The following is a 21057-nucleotide window of genomic DNA, read 5'->3' on the forward strand; positions in this document are numbered from 1 at the left end:
GGTGCCCTGTGCAGCAGTGCTTGATATGGCGGTGCCCTGTGCTGAAGTGCCTGAGGCTGCGGTCTCCATTGCAGGGACTCAGCTGCTGGCGGTCCTTCATGGCCCAGCGGGGCTTTTTCTGGCGGTCCTTCATGGCCCAGCGGGGCTTTTGCTGGCGGTTCTTCATGGCCCAGCGGGGCTTGTGCTGGCGGTGGCCTCATGCGCAGCTGGGCCTGTGCTGGCGGGCCTGTCCTGGGCAGCTGGGCTGGTGCTGGCGGTCCTGTCCTGGGCAGCTGGGCTTGTGCTGGCGGGCCTGTCCAGGGAAGGTGGGCTGGTGCTGGCGGTCCTGTCCTGGGCAGCTGGGCTTGTGCTGGCAGGCCTGTCCAGGGAAGGTGGGCTGGTGCTGGCGGTCCTGTCCTGGGCAGCTGGGCTTGTGCTGGCGGGCCTGTCCTGGGCAGGTGGGCTTGTGCTGGTGGGCCTGTCCTGGGCAGGTGGGCTTGTGCTGGCGGTCCTGTCCTGGGAAGGTGGGCTTGTGCTGGCGGCCCTGTCCTGGGCAGGTGGGCTGGTGCTGGCGGTCCTGTCCTGGGCAGGTGGGCTTGTGCTGGCGGTCCTGTCCTGGGCAGCTGGGCTTGTGCTGGTGGGCCTGTCCTGGGCAGCTGGGCTGGTGCTGGCGGTGGCCTCCTGGGCAGCGGGGATGATGGCGTCTTCTCTGCCGTGCTGCTCTTCCCAGACTTGCCGGGTTCCTTGTGGCCCTTCCCCACCTTGGAAGGTGTCACAGCTGACTCCAGACTCCCACCGGGAATCCTGGGGCGGCTTTGGTGGCTGGAGTCTTCCCCCTCTCCCGCTGGGCACTGGCCAACTTCTTATGCTTCACAGGTGGGGGACTGTCTGTGCTGTGGCTCCGTGCCACACTGGCTGCCCTGGTGGCCGGTGCACTCCAGATTCCGGTGACTACAGGCACCACTGGTCCCGGAGATGTTGTGGCTGAGGTGCTAGTTCGGGACCTAGGAGACGGACGGGGTGGGGGAGGTGTAGGAAAGAGGTCAAGGTTGGACAGGAAAAGTTTTTGGGACACACTGGGACGGTTAGCTGGAGGGGGTTTGGGAGTGGAGGAAGAGGTGGTGGTTGTAGGAGGTGTTCGTTTGCTGACTTTGGGTGAAGGTGCATGCGCTTGAGGCTGTCGTGAGGTGGATGGCTGTTGGGTGGGTGTGTGCCTGCGTTTGTGTATCTTCGGAGGGGGCATCACAGACACACTGGGAGAGGACACAGGGGACGTGTGAATGGTAGTGGGGTTGCTGACTGCACATGAGCGGGGTGTGGTGGTGGGTGTGCTGGAGAGGGACGTAGTGGCTGTAGAGGTAGTGCATGCAGGTTTGAGTGTAGACGAGACTGGGAGGGAGGAGGGAGACGAGGAGGAGGGGGACACAGTGGAGGCAGTGGATGTTGGTGTGTCTGCATGTGTGTGATGCTTGCGTGAGTGCCTGTGCGGTGTGTGGTGCTTATGTTTGCCTGAGCTTCCCTTGTGTGTTGACGTGCGTGCATGCTGGTCTGTAGGTGTGCTTGGGATAGGCTGAGGTACAGGGGACTGTGTCGGGGTGGAGGAAGTTGGATGGGGGAGGCTAGACACAGGGACAATGGCTGCCATCAGTTCTGAGGCCAGAGTCTTAAAAGCTTGCTGAAAGGCCGCCTGATCAGAATGAATGCCCTCCAGGAATGCATTTGTTTGTTGCAACTGCCTTTCTACATCCTGGATAGCATTCAAAATGGTAGACTGCCCAACAGTGAGGGACCTGAGGAGGTCAATGGCCTCCTCACTGAGGGCAGCAGGGGTGACTGGGGCAGGGCCTGAGGTGCCTGGGGCGAAGGTGATGCCCACCTTCCCAGGTGAGCGGGCACGGGGCGAAGGCTGAGGGGCTGCTGGGAGGGCGGTGCTGGAAGCGGGGGTGGCGGCTGTACCTGTAGATGGGGGTGGCACAGATGTTGCCGCCACCACAAGGGAGCTCCCATCAGAGGACGAGTCCGTGTCACTGGTGTCAGCTCCTGTCCCCGCCGTGGAGCTCCCCTCGCCCTCCGTCCCACTGGTGAAGTCAGAGTCCGTAGTGTGGCCCTCCATGGCCATGTGGGATGCAGCCCCCTGGTGCTCCGGTGCCACTGCTCCTCCGCCTGATGATGCTAAGGCACACAAGAACAGGGAGACCACAAAAATGGGGGGATGACAGAAGAAAGACATGTTGAGTGCATGCATTACCGCTACCGTTGGCGGACACAACAGACACAGAAGCCCCCTGCACTACGCCGCGCTCTTGGGCTCCACTGTTAAATTCCTGGGAAATGGCCTTCAAGGCTATGGAGGACATCTGCACACATAGATGACACAGGGGCATGACTAGGTGTACTTGGCACTCTACAGAGGTGGGGTGGGGTGCCACATGGCCTGCCTTACGGAGGGACCTTGCCTACGGAACTCGCCCTAGCCTAGGGAAACCCACAGCTCACCTCCCCCACCCAGACACCTCCACTGCGCGCAAAGTCAGAAGAATGAGAGTGTACTCACCCCCTTGTGGCTGCTGTGATGCCCTCAAGCGCCCATCCAACTCCGGGTAGGCCACCGCCAGGATCCTGAACATCAGGGGTTCATGGTGCGACGGGCACCCCTCCCACGTTGGGAGGCCATCCCCAGCTGAGCCTCCGCCGTCTTCTTGCTCCAGCGGCGAATGTCCTCCCATCTTTTCCGGCAGTGGGTGCTCCGTCTGTGGTAGACCCCCAGGGTCCGGACGTCCTTGGCGATGGCACGCCAAATATCTTTTTTCTGGTGGGCGCTGACCTACATGAAATGTACAGGGGGAAGAGAAAGTAATTACCAACTGCACCGTCAAAGTGATTGACCCCCATCCCTACCCTTGCCATGTGGCACATGCAATCACCGTCTTTCATGCATGCCGCACTCTCCCCCCTTCCTTCTTACATCAAGCCCTCTCCACACAGGCATAGCCCATACAACATGCTCCCTGTGTACTTACCTGTTTGTCTGGAGGACCGTAGAGTAGCGTGTACTGGGGGAGTACCCCATCCACAGGTTTCTCCAACTCCTCCGATGTGAAGGCAGGGGCCCTTTCCCCAGACACTCGAGCCATTGTCTCTTCCAGACCGAGGTCACAGCAGCACTTGCAGTGTAGGTCCTCTCCTGTCGAAGATCAGGTATTGAGTGATTGAACAGATAGAAAATGGCGGTCACGTCCGCGGTGGTGCGTACCGTCACTGCCGGCGTACATCGTCATTGGCTCCTGGGACCCATAGGGTCCAATGTTAACCAATGCAGCATTGCGCTGCGGTCTTCGACCGCCTACCGCGACGGTGTATAACGCCAGCGCAGTTACCTCACATCCCATTGTCCCACTTTAGAGGTCAGGCAGCTACCATTTCAGGTGCCTACATGGCTTAATTTTCAACTTCGTCACACATACCTAGGCCTAGACTCAACACACATACAGGCCACCTTTTGTGTATGAATGGTGTTCTGTGTAAACTGTGGGTACGTACCTCTGAGTTGTTTGACTCTGTGCTCGCTGTTGTCCTTCATAGGCACCGTCTGCTGGGACATGTGAGGAGATGGCGGCATCCTCCGGTGTACCGACCGTTGGTGGACCTCTCGACAATGGAGGAGCGACATGTGATTATCACATACAGGCTTGACCGTGCCACAGTCCAGGAACTGTGTACCCAGTTGGAGCCAGACCTGATGTCAGCAATCCGCCATCCCAAAGGAATCCCCCCTCAAGTGCAGGTGCTGTTAGTGCTCCTTTTCCTTGCAAGTGGGTCTTTTCAAACAACAGTGGCCATTGCATCAGGGATGTCCCAGCCTATGTTTTCCAACGTATTGTCCAGAGTGTTGTCTGCCCTTCTGAAACACATGCGGAGCTACATCGTTTTCCCTCAGGTGGAGGATTTGCCTATAGTGAAAGGTGATTTCTATGACCTGGGACACATCCCCAACATCATAGGTGCCATTGATGGGACCCATGTGGCTTTGGTACCCCCCCACAGGAGTGAACAGGTGTACAGAAACCGGAAGAGTTATCATTCAATGAATGCACAGATGGTATGTTTGGCAGACCAGTACATCTCCCATGTGAATGCCATGTTCCCTGGCTCAGTGCATGACGCCTACATCCTGCGGAATAGCAGCATCCCTTATGTGATGGGTCAACTCCAGAGGCACCGTGTGTGGCTATTATGTGAGCACCTGGAAGCAAGACAGTGGGAATGGTTGTGTGGGTCTGGGGATATCCCTCCAGGTTAGTGCATGTCTAACAGTTGTCCCCCGCCATTTGCAGGTGACTCTGGTTACCCCAACCTGTCATGGCTACTGACCCCAGTGAGGAATCCCAGGACAAGGGCAGAGGAACGGTACAATGAGGCCCATGGGCGAACTAGGAGGGTGATCGAGCGGACCGTCGGGCTCCTGAAGGCCAGGTTCTGGTGCCTCCATATGACAGGTGGATCCCTATTCTGCTCACCAAAGAAGGTGTGCCAGATCATCGTGGCCTGCTGTATGCTTCACAACTTGGCTTTGCGACGACAGGTGCCTTTTCTGCAGGAGGATGGTCCAGATGTCGGTGTTGTGGCAGCTGTGGAGCCTGTGGACAGTGAAGACGAGGAAGCAGAGGAAGAAGACATGAACAACAGGGACTCAGTGATCCAGCAGTATTTCCAGTGAGACGCAGGTAAGAGTACAGACCTGCCTACTACATGTACTTTAACACTACTACCTCTCTACTGTCTGTCGTTTTCACCCAGTTTATGGCCACTGAGTTGTCACTTTCCCTTACGATTTCACAGATGTGGGTCCCACTGTGTGACATCTGCTTAGATTCCTCATGGACTAGAGCTGTGTGACATAGGTATGTTGACATTACAATTGAAAGAGCATTTTGTCACTGTAATTCCTAATACACTATTTCAAAACACAGACAGACTCCAGATTGTTTTGTGCTTTAAGTGTGTTTATTTAAGCGCTCAATATTGGAGGGGGTAGTAAAATGGTGAGGGGTGATGGCGGAGGAATGTCCATGGCAGAGTCCAGTCTATTAGTCTCACAGGTGCATTGCCCATATGGGCATAGGAAGTGGAGCTGGGGCAGTTTAAGGATGGACAGGGTGACAAAGTGGGACAGTAGGATGACAATCAGGGTGGTCTCATTTCTTGGCGGGGGTCTTGGCATTGTGCTCTGTCTTGTTCCTGGAACTCAGGGACCGTTTGAGGGGTGGTTCTCCCTCTGCAGGGTGTGGGGTGCTGGTGTGGTGGTCCTGTGGCGGGGCGTCCTGTCCACTAGCGCCGGCGGAGGTGGTGGGCAGTTCATCGTCCATGCTAGTGTCAGGGGCCCCTCCTTGTAGTGTCACAGTGTCCCTCCTGGTGTTCACAAGTTCCTTCAGCACCCCTACGATGGTGCCCAGGGTGGAGCTGATGGTTCTGAGTTCTTCCCTGAAGCCCATATACTGTTCCTCCTGCAGGCGCTGGGTCTCATGAAACTCGGCCAGTACTGTTGCCATCGTCTCCTGGGAGTGGTGGTAGGCTCCCATGATGGAGGAGAGGGCCTCGTGGAGAGTGGGTTCCCTTGGCCTGTCCGCCCCCTGTCGCACAGCAGCCCTCCCAGTTCCCCTGTGTTCCTGGGCCTCCGTCCCCTGGACCGTGTGCCCACTGCCACTGCCCCCAGGTCCCTGTTGTTGTTGGGGTGGTGGGTTAGCCTGGGTTCCCTGTAGTGGTGGACACACAGCTGATTGACATGTCCTGGGGACGGAGGCATGGGCCCGCTGGGTGGGTGCTGTGCTGGTGTTTCCAGAGGGGGGAAGGTCTGTGGTGGCCTGTGACTGGGTGAGGGGAACCGACTGTCCAGAGGTCCCCGATGGACCAGGCTGGTCATCTAGATCCAGTTGGACAGAGCTGCTGTCATCACTGTGGGCCTCTTCTGTTGGTGGTGTGGACATGTGTGGACCCTCCTGTCCGGTGACGTTGGGTAGGGGTCCTGCAGGGGTATAAAAGGATGTTTATTACATCTGTGTGTGTCATGGTGTGCAATGGGTGGGTGACCGTGTACCCCAGTGCTTGCATTCCTGTGTGGGAGCTTGTGTGATGATGGTTTAGGGGGTTGTACGGGTATGTGCAGTGGGCATGCTTTAGTGATGGGTGACCATGATCTGTAAAGAATCAGAAAGCAGAAGTAACTTTGGAAACTTGCAGCAAAAATCAAAAATAGACAATTCTTTCAGTTTCACTTCCAGGAATCCTTCTCCTTGTCAAAATCGGTTAGCAGCTTTGTCAAAATCAGGTTTCAAATGTCAAATCAGGTTATCAATGTCTTTTCTGGTTACTTTCATCAGTCTCTTTCTCAAAAATATTTCTCAGATTGTTTCAACAGTTCTGTTCATCAATCTTCTTCAGGTCACCTCAAAATATTGACTTGGAACCTCCCTATCAAGACAAAAAGACTTAAACTCTTGCTGCCATTCGTTTGTAGTTGCATACGCTCATTCAGGACCTGCGTATCTTCGACTTGGTATTCTCTTTCTTTTCAATTCTCGATCACCATTCAACTTCTTCCTCTATTGTTGATTCAACTATCACCTCTTTTATTTTCTCTACTTGCAAATTCGGCCACTTATTTCCTTTTCGTGTACCTTCTATTAATATTCTCCTCAGGATTGAACTTCAATCCTTTTCTTTTTTCTGTAGTGTTTTCTCTTGATGGACCTGCAACTGGTTCAGGAGGAGTCAGATCACTTTGACTTTGATCCAGCTCAACTCCTTCCCCTTCATGGTCTGGCACTTGCTCTGTTTGTCTCTCAGAATTGTCTGCTTCTGGGAGAGCTCCCTCTGTGCTAGGCTCTCTTGCTGGTTCAGTTGAGATAGGTTCCCCAGCATCCACCTGGAGATCTTCACCTTCGTCTCTCACAGGAGTGATAGAACCAACTTCAATGAGCTCAGGTTCAGCTTCAGTTCTTCCTTGCTCCTTTTCTTGTTCTGGTGCTGTAATTTGTCTCACAGGTGTTGGTATTCTCAACAATGCTTCTTCATGATCCAGTGGACATGCAACTTTCTTCGTGTGACTTGTGTGAATCCAGTTAGGGATCCCAGCACACTTCACAGCAGTCACAGTTGCAGTCGTTAAAATTACTTGATACCGTCCCTTCCAACGAGGCTCTAAACACGTCTTGCACACATGTTTTCAGACAACAACCCAGTCACCAGCTCTCAGGTTGTGCCCTGGATCATGGATCGGTGGCAGTGTGGTGGCCTCCACCTGCTGAGAGAAAGAGCAGATTACATCAGCCAGACCCTTGCAGTAATCCAACACCATATCATCTGTAATGTTGACAAGTGCATTTGCTGGAACTGCTGGCAACCTCATTGCTCTGCCCATGAGAATCACATGGGGCGACAATCCTGTGTTCCTGTCGGTGTGTTTCTTATTGACATAAACGCCAAAGGCAATGCATCAGGCCATTTCAGATTCGTAGCTGCACACATCTTTGCAATTCGTGACTTCAAGGTACCATTTATCTGTTCCACTAGTCCTGATGCTTCAGGGCGGTATCTACAATGCAACTTCTGCTCAATGTTCAATGCTGCACACAACAGCTTAATCACCTTGTGCGTTCCCCTATCTGATTCTAAAGAGATCGGAAATCTGAAACGTGGTATCAATTCCCTAAGCAACAATTTTGCTACTGTGAGGCTATCATTTCTCTGTGTAGGGTACGCTTCAATCCAATGACTAAAGATGCACACAATCACCAACAAATATCTCAAACCTCCACACGCAGGCATCTCAATGAAATCCAATTGCATTCTGCTGAATGGACCTCCTGCTCTTCCAATGTGGCTTAAATTTACCACTGTCCCATTCCCCGCGTTTATTTGCTGACAAATGGCACATCAATGGCAGACTGCTTTAGCTGCTTGCCTAAACTTGGGGTTAATCCAGTACATTTTCAGCAAACGTACCATGGCATTCGTCCCAATGTGTGCTTGACCATGATAGTACCTCGCCATCTGAGACAACAGACTATTAGGCAAAACCATCTGACCTGCCTCAGATACCCACAACTCATCCTGTCTTTGAACACATTTCATTTTGCTCCATGACTGTTTCTCTTTGTCAACGTTACTCTGCAACAATTTTAACTCTTCTAAAGTGTCAACTACTTTTAATGCAAAACTCGTACATGTTGTGTCTTCTCTGGGTAACAATTCCCACTTATCTTTGAACAATATATAGTTCAATGCGCAAAACCTTGAGACTTGATCCGCATATCCATTCCCTAGTGACACGTAGTCCTGTGACTTTAGATGTGTACTGCATTTCACCACTGCAATTTCTTCAGGGAGTTGAATCACATATAACAACTCCTTTATTCTCTCACCATTTCTCACTGGTGATCCAGTAGAGGTCAGAAAACCTCTCTGCGACCACAACTGACCAAAATCATGAACTATTCCAAATTCATATTGGCTATCTGTGTAAATAGTGACTCTAAATCAAGCAGAAACATGGCACGCCCTAGTAAGAGCAACCAATTCCGCTACCTGAGCAGAATACACTCCTCGAAGCCAGGAAGCTTCTAAGGTACCTGTAATTGTGCATACAGCATATCCTGCTCTCAGCGTCCCTGTGCTGTCTCTTAGAGAAGAACCATCGACAAAAACAATTTGGTCATTTTCTTCCAATCATGTATCTCTAATGTCAGGTCAAGTTTTTGTGCATAACTCAGTTACTTTGAGACAATCATGTTCAACATCTTCCTCTTTCTCAATTTCAGTAGTATCACTTGGAAGTAAAGTTGCTGGGTTCAGCACTGTACATCTTTTCAGTGTGCGTTTGGAGCACCCAAGATGCTCATCTCATATCTAGTCAGCCTAGCACCAGTCAAGTATTTGGTTTTCGTCCTTGTCAGTAAAATCTCAATCGACTGAGGGACCATTACAGTCAGGGGATATCCCATCACTACTCCTCCACACTGTAAAAAGACTCTGACCAACTGCGGCAACTGCATGCAAACAACCTGGTAAGGCTGCTGCAACTGGGTCCAAGTTAGCTGAAAAATATGCTACTGGGTGATGAGCACCTCCATGGACCTACGTCAAGACAGACAATGAACATGCATCAGGCTCATGACAAAACAATGTGAATGGCTTTGTGTAATCAGGCATACCCAACGCTGTAGCTCTGCACAAACTCTCTCTCAACTCAGTGAACGCTTTCATCTAATCCTGATCAAGCACTATTTGGTCTGTGACCTCCTTATGGGTCAACTTCTGCAAGGGTTTTGAGATTTCTGAAAAATTCAGAATCCATTGACGACAATAGCCCACCATTCCCAGGAACATCCTAACATCTGTCTGTGAAGTCGGGGGGTTTATTTGCAGTATCATTGTAATGCTCTCTCTGGATATTTTCCTCGACCCTTTCTCAATCTGGTGACCCAAATACTTCACTACCTTCTGACAGTACTGCAATTTCAATGGTGACACTTTATGACTATACTTTCCCAAATGATTCAACAGGGCAATCGAGTCGTACTTACATTCGTCCCTTGTCTTTGATGCAATCAACAAATCATCAATGTATTGTACCAAAGTCGATTTGAAAGGCAATTCTAATGACTCTAAATTCTTTTTAAAGATCTGATTGAACAAGAAAGGTGACTCCGTGTACCCTTGAGGAAGTCTACACCAGCAGTAGACTCGATCTAAGAATTTGAAACTGAAGAGAAATTGACTATCCTCATGAAGAGGCACAGAGAAAAATGCTTGTGACAAATCAATCACTGTGTGCCACTCTGTATCACATGGAATCTGAAACATTATTACAGCTGGGTTGGGCACTATGAGACAACACTTGACCACTATGGTGGTCATTATGAACACAGCGGAAAACACCGCCGACCGACATAGCGGCGGTGGGCAGAATCCCTCCATTGTCGGTGAATGGAAGCCCGCCATATAATGAACGAAAATCCCAACCCCGCCAAAAATCACCAGACCACCACTCCCTGCCATGACCTTGTCGGCAGGAATCCCGGACCTCCCCAATCCCACCCGCCACCGCCAAGCACACCCACATTCCGCCCTCCAAATAGTGATGCACAAATCACCATGGCGGACAGTGGAGGCCAGACGACCATTGGCGGCTGCGACCGTCACGGGCAGCAAGTGGACTCAACAGCAAGAGAGGCACACATTGGATAGGCGAATGAGGCACACACCTGACACACATCCACAACACCATAAAACACCCCCAGACACACCCCACTATCCTTTGCAATGAAACTAGGACAAGAAGACGGGGAGCACTAGAGGCAGACAGCGAATGCCAGCAGACAGGAGACGCACACCGACCCACACCAGAGCACCCTCACCTCGTTCCCAGCCCCGACACCAATCACCACACTCCCCATGTCACCCCCCCAAACATCCACGCTTCACCGAAAGGGAGTTAAGGACCATGGTGGATGAGATCTTGAAGGTGGAGCCATAAATATTCGGTGCCGAGGTGCAGCACACACCCATCGCAAGGAAAATGGAGCTATGGCAGACCATTGTGAACAGGGTCAATGCAGTGGGACACCATCAACGCACCAGGGACGACATTTGCAAAAGATGGAACGACCTGCGGGGGAAGGTCAGGGGCATGGCATCAAGGCACCACATCGCAGTGCAGAAGACTGGGGGAGGACTGCCACCAACACCACCAGAATACACAGAACGGGAGGAAAAGGTACAGGTCATCCTGCACCCTGAGGGGCTCACAGGACTCATAGGGGGAATGGACTCGGGTAAGTCATCTACCATTACTCCATATACACCATACCTGTAATGCATGCACCACCCCACCCTACCCACACCCACCAGGACCAACACCACACCCAGGCATCAGCCACTAAATCCACCCCATGCATTAACACAAAACCACTAACAGGCCCACATCCCTCCCCCTGTGCACAGGCACCTACCCCTGCACGTACCCACAATGGAACAACACCCCCCACCACAATGCAACCCCACACTGGCGCCAAATACAATGTCAACCTCACAAAGGCACCCTGGGAGGTCACTGACAGTAACACCAGCACAAAATATCCCAGTCCTGTTCACCCCAAACGTTCATGCAGCTGTTACAGACATGTTTATGTCCCCCAGCAGGCACCATCACCCATGCACCCCTGACGGAGGGGACAAGGACTGCCAGTGCCCCCCAGGGAGACAGAGGCACCTCACAGGGCACTGGTGAAGGATCCCTGGACACCGATGATCAAGCAGGCCCCTCATACAGTCCTGGACTCTCACCATGCAGCAGACCTACCCAGGAAACCACTGCCACCCCTACTACCCAGTCAAGATCAGCAGCCCAGGGCAGGCGTCACCACACCAGTGTCTCCAGGCCACAGACTGGTGGGACACAGGTACAGAGGCCACAGTCTCGCACTCCCAACATGCAGGAAGGCGAGGGCCCCAGTACAAGTGGTACTGCCAGACCTGTGCAGGGGACACAGGCACATGGGGCTAGGCCCAGTGGGAGGGTGTCAGTAGGCCAGGGGGGGGGCACAGGATGGATGCAGCAGCCCAGGACGTGATATCAGAGGTATTGGGGGCCTACCAGCATACCCAGGACAGGTTGGCACAGATTGTGTCCACCCTGGAGCACAGTCAGAGGATGCAGCAGGAACAACACCAAAAGGCCATGGAGCAGTGGAAAGAGCACAACACCACAATGGCCACCATAGCAGGAGCACTGCTGCAGCTAGTCAAAAATCAGTCTGACACCCACACAGGACAAGAGGCCCCCACAACAGCACCCGACAACCAGCATCAGATCATCCCATCAGCAGATACTTCCCAGGAACTACCCTCACAGGAAACCCAAGGGCCTACCATGTCATCCCCTGAAGATCAACAGCAGGTGCCCAAACGTTCCCTCAGGTCTAGATATGGCACTGGAACCCCATCTAAGAACAAGGCCCCCTTCAAAAAGTAACTCAGCAACAATATGCATTGCAACCAACCCACATAATCACCAACCACACATTGCCAAGAGGCAATATGAAGTACTGTAAGACAAGATGGACCCATCATTAGTACCAACAAGGCTGCCACCATGTTGGTCTTGAGGACCCCCCCCCAACCACTTGCCATCACTGTAAATAGTACTATTCACTCACTGCAATCAATAAAACACATATCACACCTGTAACACTGCCCCCTGTGTTAAATTGTGAACAAAGTGAAGTATGGATGCAAATGGCTGAGAACTACTTTATTGGCAACTCTGTGCATGAAGGGAGTCCTGTGTGCCAAATTGGTGGCAATGAGGAAAAGCATATAATTTCAATCTGTCCCATGCAGAAGTGGGCCACGTATCGCATTTCATTAGCAACCCCGCTATATGACTGACCACACTGACAGTGTGTGTCACAAACCCCAATGTCAGGCCCAAGTTCCACACACTTACTGGAAGTAGAGTTGTATCAGTTGGTTCCTGGAATTTACATCTTCCCCTTCCTCATCATCACCATCACCCTCCTCCCCTCTCTGAGGTGGCTGATCAGGACCTACATCACCCTCCACCTCCAAGAGGGGGATAGAATGTCTCACTGCCACGTTGTGCAGCATGCAGCAGGCCACCACTATTCTACACACCTTTTCAGGCCCATAGCCCAGGGAACCCCCAGAGATATGTAGACAACTAAATCTAGCCTTCAGGAGAACTATAGTTCGCACTATCACCCTCCTAGTACGTCCATGGGCCTCATTGTAATTCCATTCTGCATCCGTCCTGGGATTGCTCACTGGTGTTAGGAGCCAACGCAAGTTTGGATAGCCAGAATCAACTAGATAATGGTGCAATACAGAGTTGTCATTGTTATGCTCCTTAATCAGACAGGCTGCTTCTATGCAATGTGTCAGTTACTGACAGGCACACTTACCTATGATCCACCCTCTGTCCTCTTGGAGTTTTTCCATCTTCTGTGGCACACTACTGTTCCTCAACACAAAGGAATCATGGACTGATCCTGGGAACATGGCATTCACATGTGAGATGTACTGGTCTGCAGTACATACCAATTGAATGTTCATGGAGTGAAAGTTCTTTCTATTTCTGTACACCTGTTCACTCGCTCTTGGGGGGATGATCGGTATGTGGGTGCCATCGATGGCACCTATCACATGGGGTATGTTGGCAAAGGCATAGAATTCCGACTTCATGGCACGGAGGTCAGTACTTTGGGGAAACCTCACACAGGACTGCAGATGTCGTACAAATGCATTCAGAAATCTTGTCAGTACCGTGCTGAACATTGGCTGTGAAAATCCAGCACCCATGCCCACTGTCACTTGAAAAGAGCCCGTAGCCAGGAAATGGAGTGCAGAGAGCATCTGCACTTCAGTTGGGATGGCATGCTGATTACGTTTTCCCGGAGTTAGTGCAGGATTCAGTAAAGCACAAAGTTCCTGAATTGTTGCACGTGTGAGTCTGTAAGTGATGATGATATGACACTCCACCATGGTCCTCATATCCACTAGTGGTCTGTACACCGATGGTGCCATTCCTCGCCACAAGGGTCAGTACCTACGAGGGGTTTAAAAAAAGTGTGATGAAGACACATACATAGGCACACATCTCATCATATGTGCACTGCATAGTTCATTGTAGTGACTCTACATTAACTGCTACCTGACAGATATACATGTACATCACAAGGAGGGAACAGAGTTTTTCATGTGTGCTACAATAGTGACTTGACAGAGGCCTAGGTGCTTAATGTGGCTAGTAGGGCCTGCATTGTGAGAAGTGTTTAATTTTTGGTGCGTAGGTCATAGCAAAATGTCTGCCCACTGTAAATCTGCCCTTTCGTTGTGGAAGTGACCTCATACCGCTAGCGGTTGACGTCACAGCGTAAGGCGGTGATTACCGCCGTTCTCACCCTCATTGGTTAACATGGATGGCAATGGGGAATCCCGGCGTATCATGATCGCCGCCGGCGGTGACGCTGCACATCGCTGCGGAACCTACACACTTTCATCATCGTTTCTTCACTTGACTCCCTGATCTCGTACGGACAGGTACTCCACTGTGTGTACTGCTGTGGCCTGCCTCTGGCTATGGATGTGGCTCGTGTCGCAGGGGAAAGGGCCCTTGCCTTCACCCAGTAGGAACTGGAGAAGCTAGTGGACGGGGTCTTGCCCCTGTATGCAAAACTGTACGGACGGCCAGAGGTACAGGTGAGTCTGGGTTTGGGGGGCAGTGTGTGTGTGTAATGGATGGTGTTGATTGGACATGTGTGTGCACCTCTGTGCCTAAATGGGCCATGGGGCATGGCATGCTGCGTGCGTATGTCATGTATGTCTGACAGTGCTGTCCGTCCCATAGTGGATGATTAACCAGCTGTTCCTATCTTGCAAGTGCCTGACCTCTGTGTTCCATTTCTGTGTCACCCTTTTAGGTCAGCGCCCACCAGAAGAGGGCACTTTGGCATGCCATCGCCAAGGAGGTGCGGACCCTTGGGGTCTACAATCGGCGGAGCACCCACTGTCGAAAGAGGTGGGAGGACCTGCGGCGCTGGGCGCGTAAGATCAGTGAAGCCCAGCTGGGGAAGTCCTCCCAACGTGGAAGGGGTGCCCGTCGGGCACTGACCCCCCTCATGAGACGGATCCTGGCGGTGGCGTATCCAGACCTGGATGGGCGCTTGAGGGCTGCACAGCAGTCACAAGGGGGTGAGTCTCATTTCACAGGCTTCAGTCTGGAAGGATGTCTGAGTGTGCATTAGGGTTCATGCTGCTTAGAGTCAGGGATTTTGACTGGTGTCCATCAACTTTATGGTTCCCAAAGGGTGTAGGGGTGTCTTTGCCAGGTCTCCCATACGTCGCCTCCTTAGGTAATCCAGGGGATGGGTGTAGAGCTGTACTCTGGTCAGTAGTCAGGGGCATGGCCATGGGCATAGTGTACAGTGCTGCCTGTTGGGTGGGTGTATGTCTGGCCATTACCTACATCAATTCAGCTATTTACAAGTATCTCTTCTGTTTTGTCTCCCCATCCCTGTTCTCTTGTGTTGTTTTGGAACAGCATCAACAACTGGCGAGGGAGCTGAGGCACCGGCAAGTGGGGAGGCAGCGGCCCACGGCTCCTCGGAGGCAGAGCCAACCAACGCCCAGGGGACCAGTGGGTGGGAGGGCGAGGGGACTTCCACGGGGAAGGCAACTACCACAGGAGGTAGTGACTCTGAGACCTCCTCCAATGGGGGCACCCCGGCGGTGGCAGACCCTAGTGGTCACACCACTACCGTCACATCTTCCGCCAACCCCATTCCATCACCGCCCTCCCTTCTGCTCCCCACCGAGTTGCCCGTGCCCGCCCACCCAGAGAGGTGGGTGTCTCCTTCGCCCCAGGCACCTCCTCCTCTGCCCCAGTCAGCCTTGCTGCCCTCACAGAGGAGGCTATTGACCTCCTGAGAACCATCGCTGTAGGGCAGACAACCATCATCAATGCCTTCCAGGGGCTAGCATCAGAGGTGCAGCAGACAAATGCCTATCTGGATGGCATTCACGGTGCTGTGTCTGCCCTACAGAGATCTTGTCAGGCTCTGGCCTCCTCTCGGATGGCAGCCAGTTTTCCTGGCCATTCCGTTCTCCCTCCAACCTCCTCAGCCCCTTCCAGCAACCCCACTCCCTTCACCCGTCCAAGGCACACATTCAGACACGCAGTCAAGCACATCAACACACAAGAAACACACTTCAAAACACAAGCACCACACCTCCCACCACAAGCATTCACACAGCCAACAGACACGTGCACACACAACAACATCCACTTCCCCCAGTGTGCCCACCTCTTCCGCCTCCCTGTCTGTTCCCTCTACATGCACACCCTCATGCACGGCCCCTTCAGTCACCATTGCTGCTAATCTTCCTGCACTCACCACAATAGCAGACATCCATACATGCACCCCATACACCACACCTGCACTTATCACCACTACTGTAGTTGACACATGCAGCACACTCACCAGACTTACAGACACCCACCCAACATACATCCACACTAGCTGTCTGTCTTCTCCCACTGTGTCCACCCCCCTCCTCCAAAAACACACAAATGCATCAAGACACCCACCCATCAGACACCCACTACACCACAGCATACTGTTCAGTCACCTGCACCCACTACACGCACTCCTACACTACATACATCCACACCCTCTGCCTCCACACCCACGCCCTCATCCACGACCACCCCAATTGCTCCAAAAAAACGTTTTCTCTCCCGTGATGACCTCTTCCAACCCACTGCCCCCCCCTGTCTTGTCCCCAAACCTGCTCACCTCCTTGCCCTTCCACTCCTTCGACATCACTGCCCACCCCTGTCCACCCTTCACATTCCTGTGCCTCTTCCCCAGATAAAAAGAAGTCCCGTAATGAGCCGAGTCCATCTGGCTCCACCCAATCAAAACAGTCCCCACCCCCCTCAAAGGACAAACCCACCCCCCCTCCACCTTCCAAACGAAAGTCCAAGGCCCACCCCGTCGCAAATCCCCACCCCCACCACCCCCTACCCACGTTCCGTGAGGTGCCTGGATGCCCATATCTTGCCCCATTAGGTGGAATACCATGCACTTGTGGGAGTCAGGTTGGCTCCGTTGTGGCCCATGGCGATTGTAGCCATACGGACTGGACATTGGCCCTGTTTGCACTGTTTGGCTCTGTGAGCTTCAGCAATAAAGTTTCTGTGTCACCTGTGTTTTGTCGGCACGCTGTTGAACTCTGGTCTTTTGTCTCATTGTTCATGGGTGTGGGGCATTTGTGTGTACAATGGTCAAGTTGGATTACCCTTGTGTCGGGTAAGTACCTCTTGCTGTGGGGTGTATGACGTGTGCTGCTGTGAAGGGTTGGGGGGCGTTGCAGGGTGGGTGGGTATGTGGCTTTGACCTTTCTTCCCTTTGTCGTCATCTTTGTCGGCGGTCTCAGTTGTGGAGGTATATGGAAGGAGCAGGGCTGGCATGATCTGCAGCTCTCTATTCATGTCTGGTTCGGCGCGTTGGGTTAGCCTCCGGTGAGTGTTTCCTTATATTTGGGTCATTTCGCCTGGCTTTGCGTGCCAGTGGTTCCCGCCCCGGAACTGTCGGTGGACTGGTGGTTGATTATTTGATGGGCAGGTTGGGCCTTTCCGTCGGCCTGTGGGCGGACTCTGCCGTCGTTGGCGGCACTCCTCTACTGGCGGTGGGTGGTTTGCAGGATGCCTGTGTTTCATTTGTTTCCTTATTTGGCGGTCCGGCCCGCTCCTCTGTTGGCGGTTTCTGCTGCCACCGCCACCGCCGGCGGCGCGGAACGGACCGCCATGTTCATAATGAGGGTCTATGTCATTTATCTTTCTCAAATCCTGAACAATGCGGACCTTCCCACATGGTTTCTTCAAACCCATTATTGGTGAATTACATGGGCTGCTCAACACCACCTTCAAAACTCCTTGCTTCACAAAATCTGCAATTATCTGAGCCAGTTTCATCAGGACATCTTGCAGCATATTATACTGAGGAAGCTGAGGAGACACTGCATTCGGCTTTCAGGTGACCTTAATCGGCTCCACTCCTTTGATCAATCCCACTTCTTTCCCTGTCAGATCCCACACATTTTCTTGCACCGTTCCCTGCAAATCAGAATGAAGCTCTCTTACTCTGAACATCAGGAAAAACTCAATCAAGGGGTACCCCTCATTTGTAGTTTCACACTCAGTTTCTGGGGCTTGGTCTTCCTCATCATCACTATTTGCCTGGATCTCAATTCCATCGTTTGAACAACTAATCAAACACCTTGTCTTACACAGCAGGTCCCTTCCCAGTAGGGAGACCGGACTCGAATCGCAGACTACAAACTTATGCAGTCCCTGGAAATTGGCAATCTCAACTTGCACTGGATCTGTAATTGGGTTTGTCAAAAACTGATTCGCTACCCCCACAACCTGAACTGTTCGACCTGAAAGAGGCAAATTCGGAACTTCTGCACTCCTTACTGTAGAGCGTGTAGCTCCCGTGTCCACCAGAAATGAGACTCTGAGACCCATAACTTTTCCCCTCACATAGGGACCCTCTGATCTACTTCTAGGGAAGTCGCAAGCATGCATGGCTCCTCATCGAAACTATCACTCACCCATTCACCATTTATTTCATTCTCACTGTGTAACGGGAATTGGTGCACTGCGTTACTACTTCTGTCTTGTCTCTGACCTGTGACCTGTTGAGAAAGCATCATCTGTTGCTGCTCCATCGGGGCTTGAGGTATCTACATTTGCTGTCTAGGTACCATGGGAACCTGCTGCAGCATCGGCTGCAACTGTGATACTTGTGCACGGGGCATTTGTACCTGTTGCATGGGCTGAAATGTTTGCATTTGATTAACATTATTCTGAAAATTTGGATTTGGACCTCTCATTCTCAGTCCTCTGAAATTTTGAAATGTGTTGACGTTGTTACATGCTGAACTACACCCTCCTGCACCATCATCGGATACTCCTACTTCCAGTGTCCCACGGTTCTGCAAATGTGACACGGCAATAGCTTCTTCATCCTCTGCACATCGTTCTGAACCACAACAGTATTCAAATCCGGACCACGATTCATATTGCCACCACGACCCCTACCTCTCATCTGCGGCTGGAATATGACATTTCCCTGCTGCTGTGGCATCTGTTGCAAAAAAGTCCCCTGCACTCCTGTTAGAGCTGCCTTAATCTGCATCACCATCGCCTTCTATTTCAACTTTTTCTGCTTCAACTCAATTTCAACACTACAGTATTTTGCATACTGCAAGACCTCATCGATCTGCTTGGCTTGCCAGCAACTCAAATGACTCTTAATCATCTGACCTATCCTGGGTCTCCGTCCCTCCACAAATCTGAACACAAAATGCAGCATGTCCTTGGGCTCAATTGCTTCTTTGCCACTGTACTCCTTGAACGCCTTTAACAATCTCTCATAATACGCATCGATTGATTCCTTCACGTCCTGCACTGTCCTGTCAGTTCTCTGCAAATCAATATTTTGGGGCGAAATCTTTGTCTTTAGGAATTCAATCACCTTATAGTAATGTTTCATTACCTCAGGAGATGGTGCACCTGAACTCTTATCTCTTTCCGGCTCACTTGTCAGCCAATCTACAATTCTTTTACATTCAACCCACAGATCAGCTGGAACCACTATTTCCAGTAAGATAATTACGTCTTCTCCCTGCAATGTCTCTGCTCTCCACCTTTTCTGCTCCCAGTCCCATTTAGCCTCTGCTAAGGACTTCTCTACCTTTCTTACTCTCCTCTCGAACGTCAATTGCTGTTGCTGTCTAGCTACCAGCTCCCAAACTGCAGTGCCTTAAACTGTGCTGGTCTCGGAAGGGGCTTTGACTCATATAGCGCCATCTGCAATTGCTACAAAATCCTCAAATTAAACGTCTCATTCTCAGGGAATGCTAAGCTCCCATTTTTCTATGTCAACTTGTACCACTGCTTTAACCAAAGATATGGCGTGACACCTCGCTCCTCCATTACAATGTAAGCCGGTGTATTCTCTTAAAGAAACAAACCATCCTCTGCTACCATAACTGTTAGCGCGTCGGTCCTTAATAAGTAAACTTACAAGGGGGCGCGTATAGGTCGATGAACCTTTTGATTTGTTTAAGGTGTGCTTACCATAGTTTCAGAACAGAAACAATAATCAACACACAATAATCAATAATCATTAGTCAAATCAATAATCAACGGAGTCAGTAAATTTCACACACCATGGCTCTACAGCCATGAATAACCACACCTTTAGTAAAAGTTTAATAAGTTTATTTCCCTTATATTAACAATACTAAAATCATGAATCTTAATCATCAACGTAAATCAAACTAATTTAATAATGCTTGTAAATTGACAAGTCGCAAGAAACATGATCTAATCAAAGCTTGAATCAAAAGACATTCCAATGAATCAGCACAAATCATTAGTAAAACCCATTTCAGCAAGGCTATGATGTCCCTAAAGTTCAGCAAAATAGTCCGTCAACCATTGTCTCTGCAATTCGTCAGTTGCCAGGTGAATAACCTCAACTAAACCAGATTAGCATTAGCATGTGGGACATCTGCTTCAGCAATAGTTTTCAATGCATATATTGAAAAGACTGCAATCTACGATAAAATAAATGAGCTGCAATGATTAGGATAAGGACAAGAGACAAAATCAGGATTGTGAGAATTAGCAATGTGAATATGAACAATCCTAACATTTTGTAATAGACATAAATACACAAATTCCTCCTTGAAGCGTATTGGCTACCCTAAAGAGAGCAAGGCATGATAAACCTAATCTGTCCAGCACGCATCAACACACCATCAATTAAGGAAAGCGCCTCTGAAACATGCCGTAAGGCATTAAAGAAGGCTCCAATTCTCTTTCCCTTGACCAGCCATTTTTAATGGTCAAACACACAGTAGATAGTATTGGATCCTTACTCACAGCTTCCAACCAAACGTTGTGTATAATGATACTGGAATCACCCAGAATATTATTCACTGATGCAATCACACACTCTTCCCCAACAGTATTGTTCACAAACTCATTAGACACAGGCACACAGGCAACCTAGATAAACAGTCAGCCTGTACATTCCTCCCACCAGGAATACATTTTGTAATAAAATTAAACTCTTGCAGCTTGGAAAGTAGCCTAACAAGACACGCAGAAGCTTTTCCCGAACCATTAGCATTGAGCTGATGCAACAATGGTGTGTGCTCTGTATACATGTCACAATGAGTGTCATAAATGCAACAGTTAAACTTTTCAGCAGACCAAGAGCAGGCGCATCCCGTCCTGTAGGGCGGAGGGGCCACGCCCCCCCCCCCCTTTACCCCTCATGAAGAGTGTCTGTCAGGCTGAGCAAAGGTCATCATGACAGACACTTCATGTTCAGGTCAGGTAGCCAGGAGCTAGACATGTGCGATTTGCGCAGACTCCTGGCTGCCCGAGCTGAACTTTGCTGGGCTGAAGAGGTCACAGCT

The sequence above is a fragment of the Pleurodeles waltl genome, chromosome 3_1, assembly GCF_031143425.1.
Source record: "Pleurodeles waltl isolate 20211129_DDA chromosome 3_1, aPleWal1.hap1.20221129, whole genome shotgun sequence".
Taxonomy (NCBI): domain Eukaryota; kingdom Metazoa; phylum Chordata; class Amphibia; order Caudata; family Salamandridae; genus Pleurodeles; species Pleurodeles waltl.